Genomic DNA, 21,474 nt, shown 5'->3' on the forward strand with positions numbered 1-21,474 from the left:
CACTACATTGACACGTCTCGTTCCCTCCATCAGGGAACGGAGGTTACGAAAGTAACCATGACGTTTTTAACTGCAAATATTTGTAAGTTAATACTTAAAAATAATGTGTTTGAGTTGGATTCAGACTAAGATCTAAAACAGCTACAGCTTTAGGTGGGCATATTAAATGAAAGTAATGACAATATCCGTTATATCAGGTTGTTTACTGATGGCTGTCATAGTAATAATGGCCTTGGGATTTTATTTCTCACCTTGAATTTTCAAAATAATTTTTAACAAAGACTCTTCATATCCTAAATGCATCTTACTGTCACCCTTGTGACATTTGGAAATAAATATGGACTTTATTTATTGAACTTTCAGTCCCATTCTGGCCCCCTTTTTATCTTCTCACCTCTGATCCTTGAGCTCCCTGGTAAAAAGATGAATTATTTTTGCCATTGATCCTCAACAAGACTAATAAAATAAAGAAGAGATTTAATGAAAGACTACTATCCAGTGAAAGGACCTGGTGGCCATTAACCCTGCTGCTCAGGAGTCCAGGGAAGATCAGTGGAGCAAATTAGTGAACACCATAAAGCATAGGAGTGCTCCCGTCAGGAGCCCTCTGCTGACCTTTGCTTAGGGACTGTGTCGCATTTGACCTGCTGAGGAAATTTATCACAACATTTCAATTAAAGACTGGCAGGCGTACGAGGCAGGTGGCCATCCGGCTCTATTTGACCTTGCGACCAAGACTAGCTTAGATTTCTGTGTTCTACCAGATCCAATGATGACCTGAACTGCACTTTACACAGTACAGTGGCTTTGCAGAATAACTGGGCCCAAGTTAAAAGCATTTGAAAGATAAAGCTAAGGTTTTAATCAAGATCAGAGGCTTAGAAATAGCCATACAAGTATTTCAGTTTTCTTCTGTTACAAAGCAACATCTCAAAATGTGATATGGCATGACGAAAACAGATGCCAGATTTATAAATAATCATTAAAAACTTTCATTGCATTCACTATTGATATCAATTTAGAATCCTGCAGGTCATAACTGGGCAGAGGGCCAAATTCTTATCAGCCTGGTCATTTGAGGTGTTGAGATGTGTCCAAACAAATGGGTGTCCAATTTCCCCCTTTGTCAGACTGGCCTGAGGGGTAACAGAGACTCTCTCAAAGGGCCTGTTTGTAGAGGCTGCCTATCACTGCCCACTTGTTTCTCTTACAGGGTCTCCATCCTTCTCAGTCATCAAGGCCCAATAGAAAGGGAGGGTGGGAGGTGTTCTAGTGGCCTACTGGCATGTCCTGTGTGAGGATGCACAGTCTTCAGCTCTCCCCTGTCCCCCGATTGTTGCCTTTATCAGGTGGGCAGTTAAACAGTGACCAAGAGATGACAGACACATCCTTTCAGAGGCAGAAACAAGAGATAAAGAGTTTACAGTGCTATCTATAGGTACAGGCCATTCTTACTGGTGCCCCACAAATTCTTCACTGAAACAATGGAAACGATGCTGCAAATGAGCCTGTCATCACAGCTGACCCAACCAGTTTATTTTATTGTTGTTGTTGTTTGGTTGATTCTTTAACAGACAGACTTTAAAAAAATAAATAAATAAATAAAAATTTAAAAAAAAAAACTGTACAGATATGTAAATAAACTGACCAAATTTTACTTTAAAAAATGTTGTGCTATTTTCTTTCCCTGCCTGACAGAAAATCTCGGCTTTCTTTTCATTCACAAACATTGATGAAACCCAGTGACGTTTTCCCTCGGCCTACTAATAAACGTACAATTGTATGTGGCATAATATAGCACAATTGTGGGATACTGTGTTGTTATTGGTGCTTTGAGATTTTTCTTAGTTTTATTTTATTTATTTTTTAACAGCTGTATGCTTCAGTAATTGTTGCATCCAAATGTCAATTTAAACAAGATTATAAAAATCATGGAAAGTGAAAAACACCACATTGCCTAGTTGTAGTAGTACAGAAAAAAAAAAAATCTTACAATACAATTGTATTCAATACACTGAGTATTCTGAAATTCTTTAAAAATTCTTAAGGAAATGCAGTACATTTTTTGGCAAATGGATATTTTATTTTTTATTCAGAGAAACAATTTTTAATTTGAATAACTTCTAGTTTTTATTTTTTTATTTTATTTTTTTATATATTGGTAATGTTGTGTCAAAAAAATTATGCCTTTTTTAACTGCAGAGATTTTACTTAGATTTTGCTGAAAGCAGGCTCTTGTCGTTTAGTCTGTTTTACAAGAGGGTCCCACCTGCCCAACAGTCTGTGAATCACAAAAAGGAATGCAGCCTGACAAAAGGCATATTACCTCCATTGTAAGCCTGCTGAGTGCTTATTTATTTAGTTTAGTGCCTACACTCTCTATTCTCTCTTACTGTTACACAGGCCTGTGCACACATACATGCACATTCAGGGATTTTTCTAATTATGTTGCTTTTCAGATGAAGGATATGAGCTGCTAAGTAATAAGTACTGAATTCTTGAAAAGGTGTACATTTAAAAAGAAATAGCAGTGTTTGCTGTAACCCTGTGACAAAGTAATACTAGATTGTTGAACAATGCCTAGAGAAGAAAGCCTTTATTATTGTCACACATTATACATTTTCATATATACAGTGAAATTTCTTTGTTTTCACATATCCCAGCTAAGCTGGGGTCAGAGTTCAGGAAAGGTTTGCTGTATCATACAACTTATGATACACACTGTTGGCAAATCTGCCAATGGGTTATTTTATTTTCTGTAGAACTGAAGTGACTGTTCTGGCATTTAGAGTCATTGTAATTGAAATATCTGTGTCCTCAGAATCTAAGGAAATATTTGTATGTGGTGGACATCAATAGAGCTGTTCCAGTTGTAGTCCTAAAACATAAAAGAGGCCATGGGTTCCCTCTGGATTTTACTATGGGTTTTTATAATGGCAGTTTGTGATTCATGAGTAAAATAAGGTCTGTGGTAAACATTACTTGAAGATATTTGGACGTTTTGTTCTACAACATTAATTTCACTAGATAAATGTTTAGAGTATTACATTTGTAAAAACTGTCAAAAAAAAAAACATGTGGCTCCATAGTGCTGGTCAAGATGACCGTTTTTTTTGACAGTGCCTAATTTAAATGGATAGATGACATGAAACGATGGTCCAAGGTTAGTTATGTTGATATCATTTAAGATGTTATTACACCCAACAACTAAACAAGTTGAACCAAAAATTAATTTTTACTCACAACTTACACTTAAATCAGGGGTGGGGAACGTCAGACCATTTACCTGACCCGCGAGGCCATTTGAGAAAAAATCTGAAAAGCAAAAAATGGCCTTGATTCAATTAACTGGAAAAATATAAGATTAAAATGATTAAAAATCAGTTTAAATGATAATGCAAAATATTGTATAATAGACAGACCTTGCAATAAAAACGACAAACGACAAAACAGAATGCATACGTTAATTTCAACCCCCTTCACTTATTTTACTATTTACTCTTTTTTTCTATTTACTCGTTATCTCCTATGAAAGACAGCATTTGATTTTGTCTAATATGACATAATGAAAACCAGTATGAGTCTCTGCTTTGGCCATTCAGCAACACGCCGACCCACTGTGTGCTTTTCCTTACTCTTATCAAACATGCCTATTCAAAATGTCCCCTGCTTCTTCTCTCAGAAGTGCCTAACATCTAATGATCCTATAGAGAACCCACCTTTGTCTGACCCCTAAGTTCATGACCTACAAAAATGACTCTGACAATGTTTATACAAATATTCTTTTCAAAAATGTAAGTAAAATATGAACAGGAATCAGGCCATAAACGAGGTCCCGAAACGAAGAATGACTTGGCAATGGCTTTTTCCAGGCCCCCTCTCAGCTCTGTCTTTGCCAGTGCATCCACCAAATCAAGGTGCTTTCTCCAATTTACTCAGGTGGCTTTCTTCCTCCTCCCAACATGAAAGGAGAAAGCCTCCATCTGTCAGGTCATATTGAAAAGATGGATACTGTAATATTCCTCAGAAGCAACAATGGCCAGTTTTTTGGAGAGTATTCCTGATGATTATTCCAGGTCAGACCCTTATCCAACTGTGAAAACTCACTCTTTTAGCACTGCTTCTATGATTAGAGGGGACAGCTGCATGCTAAGGCCTCTGTGACCTGCAACTTTTTCGATCTTGCTGTATTGGGGGGTTTAGCCTTGTGTCTGTGGCCCATGACTGACTTGTACAGCCTTCCTCCGAGCTTAGCAGATTGAATCTGTCAGTCTGTGCTAAACAATGATAAAGAGAGCTGAACCCGGGCAGGTTGTGTCATTTTTTTCCTCTGTTCATTCAATCTACATTTAATCAATGAGAGTAAATTTTGAATTTTTTTTAGGTGCAGATCAAGAAGTCAGACCTAGAGGTTTTTTGATTCCAAGTAACCTTACATCACAATGTCTTGCGCTGTAAATACCAGCATGCGACCTCTCAACTAGTGGCACTGAAATTCTCTTTTGGTTTGAGATTTTTATACCAAAAAAGATGCATTCATGAGATGCTTTGCCACAAAGTCAGCCTTTGTTAAATTTTTGGATGAATCTGTGCTATTAAATAAAGAGTTAGCCGGTTCTATTTATCAATGGGAAATTCACTCAGGTGTGCAAGCGTCAGGGTTACATGATCTCAGACCCCTGTGAACAGGGCCGTAGCTAGTGGGGTGAAAGGTGGTATCGATTCTAGGGGCCCACAGGTCCAGGGGGGCCTCACAACAAATTTTAAACTGTATTTTTTTAATAGGAAAGGGGCCCTGACCAATATGCAGTCAGGGGGCTCAGAATAGCTTGCTATGGCCCTGCCTGTGAATAAAACATATGCTATCAGTAATATTGTGAGAAGGCAGCAATGACTTATGCAAGTTCAAGGACTTTATTGATCGGTGAGCTAGGCTTAATCAACGTCTGTCTTCCCTACCACTCGTAGTGATTAAATAAGTCAGACACTCTGACAAAAAGTCTTTGACCCTTTCATTGCTTTTTGATCATGGCTGCTGCACTCAGCATCTTGGAATGCTTTTTGTTCGTGTGAAGAAAAAACAAAAACAAAGTGTAATCCTTTTGATGAGTCCACACACAGCTCTTAACCAAATATAACTAATAAACAAGGAAACATGCCATATTTGTATTTCACAAAGTGAACACTTTCAAGTGGATAAAACGCAGGATTTGCAAAAAACAGAGGGACTTGTACTAAATGTAACAATCCAACAGACATGTTCATATACAAACATGCTTACTAGAAATGCAAATAGTTCTCTCTGAAGGAGAAAAGATCGAAAAGATAGACATTTGATGTTGTACAAATCAGCTCAATTAGACTTGTTTCATGTCTGTTGTGTTGGCTGTGATTGACAGCTTTAAAATATCCTCAGCCCGAGCTGGGCGGGCAGCTTCCTGAGAGATTTCAAAATATCTGATCAAAGACCCGACAGCACACGGGTGCACACACACACACCAGCTGACCGTCTCATAACAACTAACAGATTACTAGCCGATGTTATTTCTCTTTATCAATGTAACTGTAACCTCACCACAATCAGATGAAGCAGCAGTTGTGTCTCTCACTTCTCTTTATATCATTCACAGATGTGAGGAGGGGAATGAAGGTCATGTATTCTCTCCCAAGTGTTACATCTCTATTTTACCTTTTCATCCAGCAATAGGGGATGGTGGCAGTTCATCAGATAATCAGGTGCTTGATAGTGCTTCAAAGTGTGGGTAATTTACACCGACTAAACAGATTAGCTGCCAGACTGGTAGCGAATGGGGGTTTATACACAACATGACCACATCATCAACTTTTTTTGAAAGATGAGCCATATTTCTCAACTCATGATTGGCACTTTGAATCTACCACAGTGGCTGCAAATTATTTTGTCATTTAAAAAATAAAAATATGGTAGGAAATGGGAAACAGGGTTAATTATTGGAAAAGGAATATATATATATATATATATATATATATATATATATATATATATATATATATATATATATATATATATATATAATATATTATCAAAAATAATGTGGGTTATTTGTGAAACGTTAAAGAGCACCTATTATGATTTTTAAACGTGCCTAATTTTGTTTTAAAGGTCTCATACAATAGATTTACATGCATCCAAGGTCAAAAAACACTTTCATTTGCTCATAATTTAAATTGCAGCATTACCTTTTTTTTTCCCAGTGTCAAAAATGACTCGTTCAATGATCCATTCTAAAGGATTCATTCTAAACTCCTCCTTTAAGAGAGCCTACTATGCTCTGATTGGTCAGATGTCCCAGTCTGTTGTGATTGGTCTACCGCTTAGTGTAGTGTTTGAGGGTGGGTCAAAGCTGTTCGCGAGCAGCCAATGAAGACCAGAGGCGGGTTTTTTGTTTCCAAATTATGTAGATTAGTACAGAAAGTAAGTCTGGAATTACTAACAACTCGTTTCAGGTGTTCAGAATCGGTTCTTTCTTTTGGGAGTCAATAACTCCATTTGTCATGCACTTTGATTTTTGAAACTTTGCAGATTTTTTACATTCACAAACAGCTATATAACACACTACATGACAGGTAATATTTGAAAAACCATAATAGGTGCTCTTTAAACAAGAAAATAATGTTATCTCTTGTATGGAAATTTAGACCAACTGGTGGGTCACGCCCCAAAAATGAGTTGCAGGTCTGTTCTGAAGGGTCACGGATAGCTACGAAAAAACAAGGCTAAAATTGAAATAATAAAATGCAACTAACCATAATCTAAGCTTCATAAACATAAGCTTTTGAGTGCAATCAATTTGAGCTGTAGCTCAACTGCATTTCACTTGTGCACTATGCAAATAAATATGTATTTTATTAGCCACTGGCGAATAAATATTTAGATTTTACTTGACAGAGATTGAGTAGTGTAGTGACGAAGAAGAACTTTAACGGCGCGATCCTTTTACTGAATAAGAAGCCAGCGATTAAGAAGCTGGATTCAGCCTCATCTTTTACTGCATGTTGTGTTTCCTGAGTGCGCGCCCTGAAGGAAATTGACCTTATTTGGCTGCAGTGAGTCCAGATCTGTCTTGTAGTGATGGACGGTTCGTTTCAATGAACTGACTCAAAAAACTGATTCACCAGTTCATTTACATTATCATGTAATGACGTCACTATATATAATGCTAATACGCCAGCGTCGTAGAATACACACACAAACACATTCAATAAAGCCATATGTAAGGGTATATTGCTGATTATAACATTTTATTTAATTAGGTTATAATAATAAGGGTGTTTACTGTCATCAGTGTTTCATTCAGAGATCTTACAATACATCCTACATTAAAGTTTTGCACTTAAAGCACCCAATACTGACACTGATATACAAACGTGGATGTTCTACACATGTTTAAAGCATAAAAAGTGATTAAACTAGTCTTAATCAACTCATCCTTTTTTACAGAAACCATGATCCATCTCATCACAACTTCAGATATAATCTGCATACACAATACTCAATAGTAAAATTTGTTTACATCTCTCGACTGAAACGTTTCGCCCCCTCATTCAAGTCCTCGGTTCATGCATGCTCATCAGCTCCTCCCTGTTGCTACTGTTGACTCAAGAGCTGCTGTCCTCAGATCAGTGTACTGTTGACTCAAGAACTGCTGTGATTGACTCAATGTACTGTTGACTCGAGAGCTGCTGTCCTCAGATCAGTGTACTGTTGACTCAAGAACTGCTGTGATCGACTCAGTGTACTGTTGACTCAAGAGCTGCTGTCCTCAGATCAGTGTACTGTTGACTCAAGAGCTGCTGTCCTCGGATCAGTGTACTGTTGACTCGAGAACTTCTGCGAACGACTCAATGTACTGTTGACTCGAGAGCTGTAGACTGCATCATCTTCATACGTTGATAAAACGGTAATACAATCAAGTCAAAAACATATTTCCAGTATGTTTTATTTGTTACACTCTCTGTTGTTCAGCAAAATACACCAGAAACATACATTTCACCACTTAATCACACACATGCTCAATGTCAGCAGCTCATCGGTTCTCAGTATGTCGGACACCTCCGAAAGAGGTGATTCTCAGTTCAGTGTACTGTTCACTCGAGAACTGCTGCAAGGGACTCATTGTACTGGTGACTCAAGAGCTGTTGCGACCCGAGAATTCAGTCCGATTTGTGAACTAGTTGGAGCGGTTCATTGCAAAGAAGAGTTGGCAAAAGCAGATATCACCAGTTCTAGGATCATATTACTCCCGGTTATCGGCTCATTTCGATTTGGAGTGTCAGGCACATCCGAGAGACATGTTAAGATAGAGTAACTTTTGGATCAGTGTTGACTCGAGATGCGAACTGTTTCAAATGATTCATTCCGATTTGGTGAACTAGTTCAACTCGTTCACAAAAAAGAACCAGTTCAATAGAATGATTAGTTCATGAACTGGACATCACTACTGCCTTGATCGTGCTGTCTCCATCGCTTTAGTTCAGCTGTGAAATGGCATTGACATTGCATGTAACGATGTCAACTGTAACTTTGGTTAATCTTTTCCCTGGACTTTTTTCACCACATTCTCAGTTTTAAAGCATGGCTACAGACCAGTAACGCACCTGTTGGATGTCTGTTAGAAGGTAAAAAACCAGAGAGCTTGTAGATTTGAATTTGAGAATGTGTACAATAAATATTTGTACAAGAAAGTCATACACATTATACAAGTAAAAGTTTCCTTTGCTACGTTCTGTATATATCCAAAGACGAGACCCAGGCACCCCATTTTCATTTCATGTTGCTTTTATTATCCTTTCTGTTATTTACAGTCAGTTGGTGATCAAAAAGCTAAAAAAGAAACATTATTTCTAATCATACATTGCACGGATTAAAACAACAGTGCAACTTTTCTCTCGTTAATGTGTACTGCACTCATTCAGCCGTAAACACCGTAAACATTGTAATTTAACCATAAAAAGCCATTCTCATACAGAGACAATACAAATTTAGTTCTTGTAATACATATCAATGTAAACTCAATGCAAATTGCACAAGTGCATGTAAACAAACATGTTACAAAATGTAGTAATGTTGTAAGTGTAATAAAGGTGTAAATTCATGTCAGGTTTGTATGTGTTTTGTTTTGTTCAATGCCATGTTTGTTCCTGTCATGTGATCTTGTCATGTGGTCCCCTGGTCATGTGATTTCATGTTTCCCTCCATGTACATGTGTCTTGTTTTCATTGGTTTATTGTCTTGATACCTTGTTATCAGTTCTGTCTTGTCATTGGTTATCATTGTCATGTTTCTCCCTTGTCCATGTATTTAAACCTCATGTTTGCCATTGTCCATTGTCAGGTATTGTGAATGTAACATTGTAGGACTGGTCATGTCATGTCATGTCATGTCATGTCATGTCACGTCATGTCATGTCATGTCACGTCACGTCACGTCACGTCACGTCATGTCATGTCACGTCATGTCATGTCATGTCATGTCATGTCAAGTCTAGTTACATCAAGTTCATGTTTTTGTATTTTGTTCACATTTGGAGTTATGGGTTTTGGATTTCACGATTGATAATAAATTGCACTTGGGTTCAGTGCACTTCATTGTCATCATCTCTGTGTCTGCCTTGTTGCCAGCCAACATTACAATTCATAAATATTTAAAAGGCACAATCATACATTGTGAAACATTTTAACTTAAGAAAAAATTTAAATATTAAAGATTTGAACAAATAGGCTTGTGCTGCATCTATGCAAGTGTTTGGAAAATTATTATTATTATTATTATTTTTCATAGTAGTTTTGATATAGTAGCACTTATATATTATTATTTTTATAATATAATTATTAATTCTATTTTCTTTAGGTTCCCAACTTGTTAATATTTTTGCAATTATATATATATATATATATATATATATATATATATATATATATATATATATATATATATATATATATATACCATACTATAAATATGGGTTCACTTGCAAAGAGGACAAACATGGATTTTGACAACTTTGCCTTGTGTTTTTTTTTTTGCAGTAAACTATTATCTGTGGAGATTAATATTTAATATATATTAAACAATTCATATTACTTATATGAGTACATTTCAATGATTGATTTTAATGACCATTCTGTTTACTTTTGTACAATAAAGAATTGTGGTACAGTGTTGCATCGACACTTGATGTCCAATGTAAAATCTTGGTTCTGATGTGAAAACAGTTGAGACCCCTGAGCTAGACATGAGATAATATTTACACATAGGCTACACAATTAAACATGGAAATCCTTTCATACCAGTCACTGGTGGACTCCATCAGTTTGGAAGAGAAAACCTATTGTTCTCCTTCAATAAAAAAACAACCAGAATTTCCAGTCATAGACTGTGATTAGAGGGATAAATCCTTACATATTACAGGCGTTTTATCAAAAGCAAAAGTGTTCCTGATAAAACATAAATCTTATCACAGTGATACAGTATGTGACACACTAACAGTGTAATCATTCACATCTTAAAGACAATGTATCTGATTCATTCTAAGGCTGTTCCTCAGCATCTACTGTAGGCATGTAATTCAGTAATAACATACAGTAGCTTCTCCATGATCTTAAACAATGACGTGCTTATTCCCACTGGATAAGATGTTGAGATGTGAATGTTTCCTTATTGTTTCATTTAAAATGCTCTGTTTTTCTTGGTCTCCAAATTTGTTCATCAATCCTTTTTAAATCAGACTTGTGGGTTTGTAGTTGGGTCCTACAGCACAGGACATTTAATTCACAAATTCCTGGTAAAATGGAATATTGGACTTAATCTACCTTATTGTCATCCAAAAGGTGTTTAACAGTTTTTTTGTTGAACCTAAAAAGAAGACCAAAGAAAGGTCACTGGGCAATGGTGTAAGCGAATGACAGAGAGAAAAAAAAATTGTGTGTGTGTTTAACAGTGTGATCCTGAAATAATATACTCTGAGTCATGAGAGACACTATTTATTTCCTTTGTTTCTTTTTTGAGGGCACTTAACAGGGATATAAGAACTAGCCGCAGCCGCTAAAACAGCATTTTAATCCCTGCTGTTCCATCTCTTCACGGAACAACCATTCATTCTGCAAATTACACTTATAACAGGACATACAGCATGCAAGATAAGAATAGCAAAGCAAAAGACTTTCATTATTGATTTACCAACGTATTCTAAAGTTTCTTTTAGGTAGCTAAGTAGAGTCCAAATGAGCAAATGATCTTGAGGCGATACCATTACGCACTTAAAAGTCCTTTTTTCAGCTCTGTGCATAATTTCTGAGAAGTCCAAGTCAGCTAAGTAAGAATGAGGAATTTGTAATCTCAAATTGACAAAATACTGTAGTTTTAGCTTTTCTTTCTTTCATTTTTTTTAAAAGGTTTTACAACGTAAATGTGGCATTGAAGGAAAATATTTTACCTGTTTTGCTCACTACACAGTACTTAACTGACTTGTTGAGCTGATGTTGCATAACAGGAATTTGAGTAAAAATTAACATAATAGTAATCTATATTAAACATTAGAAATTTGCCTACTTGCTTAAATATGCATAGTCTCCTTTACATTTTTTTTTTTTTTTTTATGGTCCAGTAGCAAAATGAAAATTTAAAACAATGATATACAATGACTGATATCAACTAAGGGTGGGCGATATACCAGTTAAATCGATATAGCATTAGAAATATGTCAACCGGTAGAAATGTATTAGTGTCATTTCTTTGTTATGCAAAATGCTGCTGCATGTTTGGCCCGTTGCAGTCAGAGTTTGTGCTTCAAATGATCATTATATTATACATATATTTTAATATTAAATTTATCCAGCATTATTTACTTTTGCATTATATTTTTGCAATAAAATGTGCCTGCCTTTTTCTCACGGTCTTGGCTGAGAGCACTTTCATTATATCATTATTTACTTTAAATAATGTCATGGTTACTTGTGTAACCTCCGTTCCCTGATGAAGGGAATGAGACGTTGTGTCGATGTAGTGACACTAGGGGTCATTCTTGGGAGCCCGAGACACCTCTGGTCTTTGATAAATGGCCAATGAAAATTTGTGAGTGGTATTTGCATGCCACTCCCCCGGACATACGGGTATAAAAGGAGCTTGTATGCAACCACTCATTCAGGTTTTATTCCGGCCATTTCAGCGGGTAGTTCAGCGTTGTGGCAGGAGGGACACAACGTCTCGTTCCCTCCATCAGGGAACGGAGGTTACACAAGTAACCATGACGTACCCTATCTGTCACTCACTCGACGTTGTGTTGATGTAGTGAAACTAGGGGTCCCTAAACAAAACGCCACAACTGGCTGAACTGTGTTACGTGAACTGGCGGTGTGTGGTGGGCAGATCACTGTGTGCCTCATAGCCAGCACACCAGGTCGACACGTAACCTCCCCCAACATAGTTATGAGTGTCGAACGGCCCTTTGGGGACAAGTCGACTACCCAAAAGATAGAGACAGGCTAACCCAGTTGTGGCCTCTTTTCCCCTTCTTTTTTTCGGGATTTTTCGGGATTATCCGACTGGGCCACCAGGTCTAGTCGGGGGGTGTCCCTCCCAAGGGGAAGACACCACGGAGACCACACCTCGCCCAAAGGGGGGGTGGGGGTGATATTTAAGTGGAACAATACGTCACATAGTCTTTGCGACCATGTGGACAGTCTTCAAGGTAGATCCTACCCAACGGGGGAGGAGTTACTACAAACATGGAGACTGGGGCAGAGGGGCTCTGCCCAAGGAAGACGCAGTTTGCCAACAGGGAAACGAATTAGCGGAAGATATATATCACATGGGGTTAGCCTTACAGGGAACCGCCACATGCGGAGCACCTACCCCAGAACAGGACTCTTAGTTAGCACTTGTACTGGGCCGGCAGCGAGTCTCTCCAAAAACTCGACTGCCACAGGGCTCGGAGGAAGTCAACCAGGGAAAAAAGTTTGTGAACACTACAATTATGTTTCAAGTTTCAAGTATGTCACAAAATTTCATCACAAGTTTGGCTTATATGGCCCACCCCTAATTTCAACCAAATATCAGCCTGTTAACAATTTTCTTATGTCTAACCTGCTTTGAAAATATACAATGATTTATTTTTGCTATTAAGTGCACTTTTATATTATTGATTATTGGTGTAAGTATATTGACATAAAGTTCTGATTCTCATCACATTGACAGTAAACAAAATCAAGGCAGATCCAACAATTTACATCCTATTTATGTAAATCCAAGAAACAGTGTAGCTATAGAATGCAAGCTGTTGTCAAAGGTCATATCAACAGGAAACAATTCAAAGATGCCATTAATATGGACTTACTTTATTGATCCATACTGAAGATTTCCTATTCAATCTGGAATACTTATTACTATTTTGAGCTCAATTGTTTTGTCAATGCAGTCACATTTCAGGCCTCTCATTAAGTCCTGTATGACAAAAAATTCAAATGACTCATAGATCTTTGTCTAAACACCCTTTTGCATAGGAAAATGTGATTGCTGCTTTTAGATTATAAGGATAGCTCTTTGTGATCAAGATCATTACAGTTGGAATGCATGGAAATTTTATTCTAGATTTGCTCATTTGTACCCTGGGTTTCTTTATGAATCTGGCCATTTGAAAGCCCAGGCAACACATTTGCAGTGTGATGACATCAGCATGGAATGCACCTGTGCGTGTTTATCTCTGATACATTTTCACTGACCTCAGTGCAGTGCTATGGAATATTCTCATGCAATCCGACCAACAAAGTTGTCGCCTCTTGCATTATTCATTTTCATCAGCCATCTTTTTGCCCCCAAAACACAAACTCTCAATTAAGAGAAACGAGAAGCTCTGCATTGCCATGGCAAATGATGAGTAGCTCAGATTTCTCCACTCTTTTCTCCCCTGTCACAAGGTTAGCAGTGCACAAAACACTGTTTCCCCTTAGTCCAGCACTTACACAGAAACTCTATCTCAGGCAAATGTGCGAACACTTTAATGCGATCAGACCTGAAGTGCTTGAAGCTCTATGTCCTATTTTTTTCCACATACGTTTTTAGCACTGTGATTCCCCCCCCAAAACCAAGATACAACATGTTAGACTAAAACTAGTGACCTTCGTATTCTGCAAGTATGTCCAACCAGTGCTAGTGGCTCTTCCTTTCTTTTGTATTGTTTGTAATGTGTGCTAGGAACAGGTGCCTCCCCACTCAATGGCCTCCAATTTTTTATTTATTTTTTATTTTTTTCTCTCTCATTTTGTCTCTGATGAAAGCATGTATTAAGAGACATGTGTCCATCAATAAACAGAGAGAGAAATATAATGTTCTTTGAGGCCTCCATATGAATCTAGAAATAGATGCATTTTCTTTGAAAACTGAAAACTGTTTTCTTAATTAATTTAATGCAGTGAAAATCTTATGCTGCCAAAACGTTCTTAAACATTAAAAATAAAAGATAACATTGTATTAGTACAAAATCCAAAGCTTATTTGTTGATGTTCCCATGCTGTTTGTCATTAAAAAAGTGCTTTTTCTGGGATTTGTTTACCTACACTTGTTATAGCAGACTACAGGTCTTCTTTTTTAGGTCATAACATAGTGAAGAAAAAATCTTGTTTCCAATTCTTTCCTAAACTTTGAAATAAAAGAGTATTATTAGCATCTAAACCCATTTGTTGATTTGTCCTTGCTATTTTCATAAAAAAAAAAAAAAAAAAAAAAAAAAAGGCTGTCCTTCAAATTTGTTTGAAGAAAAATAGCCCTTCATAGTTGGGTCATAATTAATAAAATATTATGTCTCTAATACCTTCCCAAACATTAGAATAAAAGATTACATTGTGCAAATTGTGCAACATCTAAAGCCTATTTAAACGGCCTGCATGCCTGAAGGTGAAATGTACTGTATGCATTGTTCATCCTTTGGAAAGAGCACCTGCTATTTCCTGCACTTGTAGGTTTCTTTTTGACAACTACCAGCATTGGGACCAGAAACTGAATTATTAACATCAAAAATCCCAAAGAGGCAGTACAATGAGCCCTATCCAGGTTGAATACGCAGGTAGGGCTCGGGAGAGACGAGAAAGGGGGGCTCTTCAGTTTCCATTCTCTTCTTCTCGTGTCATATTTTTGTGGCCTTGAAGTCTCTATAGAGTGGGTCTCCTGCTCTCCTGGTTTTGTTTATAGATCATTGGTTGTTTACTATAAAGCCAGCAGCGGCCTAGAGAGATGTGGGAGATGTTTTATCTCTTGTCAGGGCTTGCTTCAATTAAATTAATGGATCCATTCAGCTCGCTCTTTCCTCCTTTCAGGCACAGCCAGAGAATACATTAAAAGATCTTATGCCTCAAGATGTTGCATCATGGTATTAGCTGGGCAAGCCATTTTCCCTCCCAGCCTGTTTGCTTTTCTGTCCCAAATAATTCATAAGAATTCCATCTTAATAATGTGTGCTTTTATTAGCCATGGTGCTACAAAAAACAAAACAAAACAAAACAAAAAAACTTTAATTTGTTTGTTATATTATTATTTAATTTTATAGATTGTCATTATGCAGGATATTGTTTTTAGTTTTTCATATACTGTAATTAATAACAGCTGTTGAGTATTTTAACTGAATTTTGCATTAAATTGAGATTTTTCATTTAGGTAAGTCTGGGGCTAGCTTTTGGCTCCAGTGAATATGTCAAGTCAATATCTGTATGGGCACAAACTTAAACTCTTAGCTAAAAAAGCTTTGAACATTTCCATTGTTATTGCACAGAAAAAAAGGATACAGTTCAATGAACACATGTTGACTTTTTGAGACAATATGCCCCAATAGTGGGGCATGTTGTCACTATATGGGGTAAGTTGTCACAGTGATACCAGTGGCCAAGTTTTCTATGCCTCTTTTAAATTTATGCCTGTATTAATTAGCCTATGATAGGCTTTTCACCAAAATGCAAAAAGTAAAATAATTAATAAGCACAAAACTATTCATGAATCACAAATGGAAAAGGTAATGTACAAAAATATCAAACCATTGTTTTTCCAAACAAATACTGTAATTGATAAATTTTGCACATTTATGATTTTAAAACAAGTGACAACCTGCCTCAATAAAAATGTGACAACTTTCCACTACCTGACTTTCATGAAAAATACCCTTTTGGTTCAGAGAACACAGATCGAACTATTGGTTAACCCTTGCCTGAATGTAGAATTGCTGTAAAAAAATAAATAAAAAATGGCTGTTCTTGTCTCCAAATATACTGTAGCAAATACGAGGCAAAAGCTAGAACTAAAATGTGTTTAAAGTACTGGCAATTACCAAAAAGCCTCACTGTACATACAGTTGTGCTCAAAAGTGTGCATACCCTGGCAGAAATTGTGAAATTTTGGCATTGATTTGATATGACTGATCATGCAAAAAAACTGTCTTTTATTTAAGGATAGTGATCATATGAAGCCATTTATCATCACATAGTTGTTTTGCTCCTTTTTAAATCATAATGTTAACAGAAATCACCCAAATGGCCCTGATCAAAAGTTTAAATACCCTTGAATGTTTGGCCTTGTTACAGACACACAAGGTGACACACACAGGTTTAAATGGCAATTAAAGGTTAATTTCCCACACCTGTGGCTTTTTAAATTGCAATTAGTGTCTGTGTATAAATAGTCAATGAGTTTGTTAGCTCTCACATGGATGCACTGAGCAGGCTAGATACTGAGCCATGGGGAGCAGAAAAGAACTGTCAAAAGACCTGCGTAACAAGGTAATGGAACTTTATAAAGATGGAAAAGGATATAAAAAGATATCCAAAGCCTTGAAAATGCCAGTCAGTACTGTTCAATCACTTATTAAGAAGTGGAAAATTTGGGGATCTCTTGATACCACGCCAAGGTCAGGTAGACCAAGAAAGATTTCAGCCACAACTACCAGAAGAATTGTTCGGGATACAAAGAAAAACGCACAGGTAACCTCAGGAGAAATACAGGCTGCTTTGGAAAAAGACGGTGTGGTTGTTTCAAGGAGCACAATACGACGAGTCAAGGGTATGTAAACTGTACAGTAGCAACACAAAGAAAACCCTGAATCTGAAAACTTTACTCATCTCTCTCTGTTAATGTGGTGCTCCACTTTTTCACAAGAACAGTGCTTTTCTAAGTGAATGTTTTATGGAAAATTGTAAGATAGCTGTGAAAAACACAGTAAGAAGTGATAGGTAAACCAAACCAGGATGACCAGCTAAAATTACTAATTGGTTTACTGATCAGTTGTACTTTGTTCGATTGATTTGCAATTAATTCTGGTTTGTGGTTCACAGAAGACAGAGCTTGGCGCCAACCTTGGAGGCGACTGATACTCTATACTCACTAGGAGAATGGAGGAGGTGAATATCAATACAATGTTGTGAATCTAGGCTCAGATTTGCACTAAGAGTGTCTTCCTTTTTCCTTGAGGGCAGCAGGCACAGACCACGGAGAGAGTAGATTGTGTTCATCATGAAAAAATACACTTTGATATGATGAAAGTCATACAGACTTTGTTTGTCCTACTGAGCTACGCTATTAATGGACATGTGTGCATATAGCAGCCTTATTCCAATAACCTTGAAGTGTCACACACCTTTTTCAAATCTCCATGGATCTTCTATGCAGACACATAAATTATATATACATTATTAAACTGTAGAATTTCAAGTCATCTTTCTACAATCATCATTCCCAAATAATCCCCTACAAAAGTAGCCTTTATCTTACTTAAATGTAACTTGGTAAGAGTTTTTACTTGAAATTTCACTATAGCAGTACTGTGTCTTTGATTACAGTATATATTGGCTTCCTAATTTATTATGAGTTTTGTCATTAACTGTTGTATCTTAGAACAATACATGCTAACATATATATTTTTTATGCAATTTTACAGTTTTAAAAACAAGAAGTTAATATTGGGTACATTTTCAAACACAATATGGGCAATTATCTTGTCTATTTTTGCTCTGCTAATGAAAATAGTTCAAAACAAAACCAAAGCAGGATCAACCGTTGTGTGTTGCCAAAATATACACAGACTGTCTAAAATGCCGCAAACACAGACAAGTGGAGTGATACAGTACAATTAGTGGAGTGTCTCAGTACTGTTATACTAAGGCCATGTCCACACTAATACGTTTTCAGTTAAAAACTTAATTTTTCAGTTTCTTAACCTCATTGTCCTCCAACTATATACATAATAGAGTTGTGGTACGTAGACTACAATTTCTGAAAAACTCCTTTGGAGAAGGAAAATGCCGTTCCAGTGTGAATAGCAGGCGTACACAGGAAAATCAATGTGTTTTCAACCGAAAAAGTATTAGTGTGGTGGTTGTCTGAATATCAGCCCTCTTGGAATGCCACTTACCCAATAAGACTATAGGAATGGAACTAAATGTTATATACAGTACAATACTGTAATATAAATTATGTTACTGGATGTTGTGATGTTCAGTAAAAGTCTGCAGGGAAGTTGACAAATTTTCTGTAAATGTAAATGTAAATTTCTGTAAAAAATGAAAATTCACCCGATCTATTTTCTAAATGCATGTTATTGATATTATTGTGAACGATTCATTGATGCATATGTTTATTTTATTTATTTTTTTGACCTTGTAATCTTTAATCAAAATGTAATAACTCGATCTTCCGGTGAAATGACAGACTTCTCTCTGGTGACATATGCAGGACTTCTCCAATCATTTAGTCCACTTAAAACCTGCCCCTTTCTTATAAATACCACAACCTTGTGTAGAGTTGAACGAAGGGTCAATCACATATTGGTAAAGATGGCAAGGTGTATTTTCGTCTGTTTTCCTTCAAAACTATCATTCCTTAACCCAATTTTCCTTGGTTACGGGTCAGCTGGCTTGAATTTACATTTCGAACGAGGAGGAATAACAGCGAATTTGCGGTTGTGTTCGAGACAATTTAACACCTGAATTACTGAGGTGATCACTAATGAATACAATGCTTTGGATGCCTCTGGAGGTTGTTTATATTTTTGAATGCAGTTATCTTGGGATGCACAGCACGAGTAAGTGTTTTTTTCCTTTATTTTTAGTGTACTGTGATTCAAAATGTTATAATATGGTTATCTTTTACTCACTCGTTTTTCAATGGCTACAGCCTCTTCATAAGCAAAGACCGCGATGTGCTCGTGCGTTTATGTTGTCAGTTTGATAATAAATCATTGAGATTGCTGCTCAATTTCACCAATAACCAGCTCTGACTCGAGCACCACTGTGGTAGGTGTGTGTGTGTGTCCACTGCAAACTCGCATTCAGATCTGCCTCCGTTCCGCACCTTTAAGGCACACTGACATTTACATTTGCACAGTGAAATTCCACAGGCAAAGCATGGGTGGATGTGAAGCACATGTGAAACTAACAAAAAACGAATTGCTAAGCAGCCTCTTTTTAATACTGCACTTTATACTCTGGGAGAGTGAAGTAAAAAAAAAAAAAAAAAAACTTGCCACTAATAATATCCTTGTCCATTGTGATTATTCAGTGTAGCTGTATACGAAGCACTGCCCACACATAGGTCACTGCTAAACCAAGCAACCTTTTGGTCAACACCACAAATTTGTCTCTTAGAACATATGCAATTTTAGATATTTTATTCTAAGTGGCAGTGACAAGTACTTGATGCACTTAATCATTCATCATTTGGTTATTCATCTACAGTAAGGTACACATTTTACCTTTGCCTCCCTAACATATGGCTGTATCTATTCTTTGTCCATATTTCTTCCAAATAGCAGAGAGCGATAAAATGCAGCATGACGACATCATGGAGGGATCTTGTTTACAAGCTGTCACAACTCTGAGCCTTCATTTTTGATTCGCTTTTCCATCCTCCATCACTGAGAGTGATTCTGTGGGTTCTGAGCAAAGCAACTTGTTTTCTGTGATGTAAAGGTTTTAGTGTGAAAGACATAATAAGACATAATTAAAGTTATATTTACAATATGTAGAGCACAAGAGTAATACTGCCATCTGCCGTATCTGCAGACAGCTGGACAACAGGAATTAAGCAGATGGTGTGTGTGTGTGAGTGAGAGAGATACAGTGACTATTTTTTTGCAGCCTTGCTCCATATACCTTCTCATAACAGCTTTTTAATGAGGAAAAATAATGTGTAGAATCCAAATCCTGTGAACATTCACCGACTAACAGGGGTATATGATATGACAACTGTAACAGTAAATGAAAATGCACAATAACGTCAATATATTTCTTTTATTTTTACTAATATAAATCAATACAAACACATCCTCAAACACATGACTCATCCTCATATTATCAAGTATAGGCTTTATTCACAACTTCATGTAAACAAACAAGTTGATATGGATATATACAGTATGATATGAAATATACAGTATATTTAAATGTAACTTAAATCCCCAAAGAGACAAATCTATCACAACATTTGTGTAATAAAAAGAGCACTTTAAAATCTAGCCCTCATCCACACTTTAATATTAACAGATCTGGCAGATGTATGCAGGGTGTCAATTTCAGCAGAACATGCAATGACCTCCATTTCCACTAGACTACAGACAGCTGCTACACCACACACATACAAACTGGATCATCGCAGAGTTTTTGTAATATTGTGACCAAATCAGACCAGAAAACAACACGAAAACATGTAACTTTTGAAGGAGAGATAATGACTGTTTAAAACTATGTATGATTTGATCCATTATAAATAAAAATAATGACCCAAAAACCCAAATCTGCGAGGGGAAATTCTTCGCCACCGGAAGTCCATCCAGTGTGCGGATTCCCATTGAGATCCAATTCAGTCCTGCGTTCCATCAGACTTGCGCAAGTCATGTTTCAAGAATTTGGCCAACTTAATTCACATAGCAGTGTGATTAATAATGCAATAGAGTAATTATATAAAATGTATAAAGGACAGTATTTATTATATAAATATATTTACATTATATTGAATTATTATAATGTTTAATTTGTAGTTGTTTTTTTGTTTTTTTAAGAAATTATCAATTTAAAAAACATCTGAAATCTTGCTGGAATCCAGTCGATCATTAAACCATTAATTTATCTCACTCAAATAAAGGCAGATTTCCTCCACTCAGTCTGCAGAGAAAATTGAGATAAGAGAGGAGGGGTCTGACCACTGACGCCTTCGTAGTCCAGACTGTTAGCTTTTTAGCACTGGCTGTGCAGTGATCTGGTTACAGTGTCATGAATGTGAGTCCTCAGCCTGCACATTAGAGCCATGCAGGCAGCCTCCCCAGAGAGTAAGGGCCAGGTTTACTGACTCCAGCTCAGAAAGAAGCCACTATCTGTCTTGCGGTGGCTGCCTCATCTACCAGCAGCCTGGTCTGTGATGCACAATGCTGCCTGTCTGAGATGGAGAAAGCTAAAACTCCGCTGACA

This window comes from Myxocyprinus asiaticus, chromosome 4 (genome assembly GCF_019703515.2).
Source record: "Myxocyprinus asiaticus isolate MX2 ecotype Aquarium Trade chromosome 4, UBuf_Myxa_2, whole genome shotgun sequence".
Taxonomy (NCBI): domain Eukaryota; kingdom Metazoa; phylum Chordata; class Actinopteri; order Cypriniformes; family Catostomidae; genus Myxocyprinus; species Myxocyprinus asiaticus.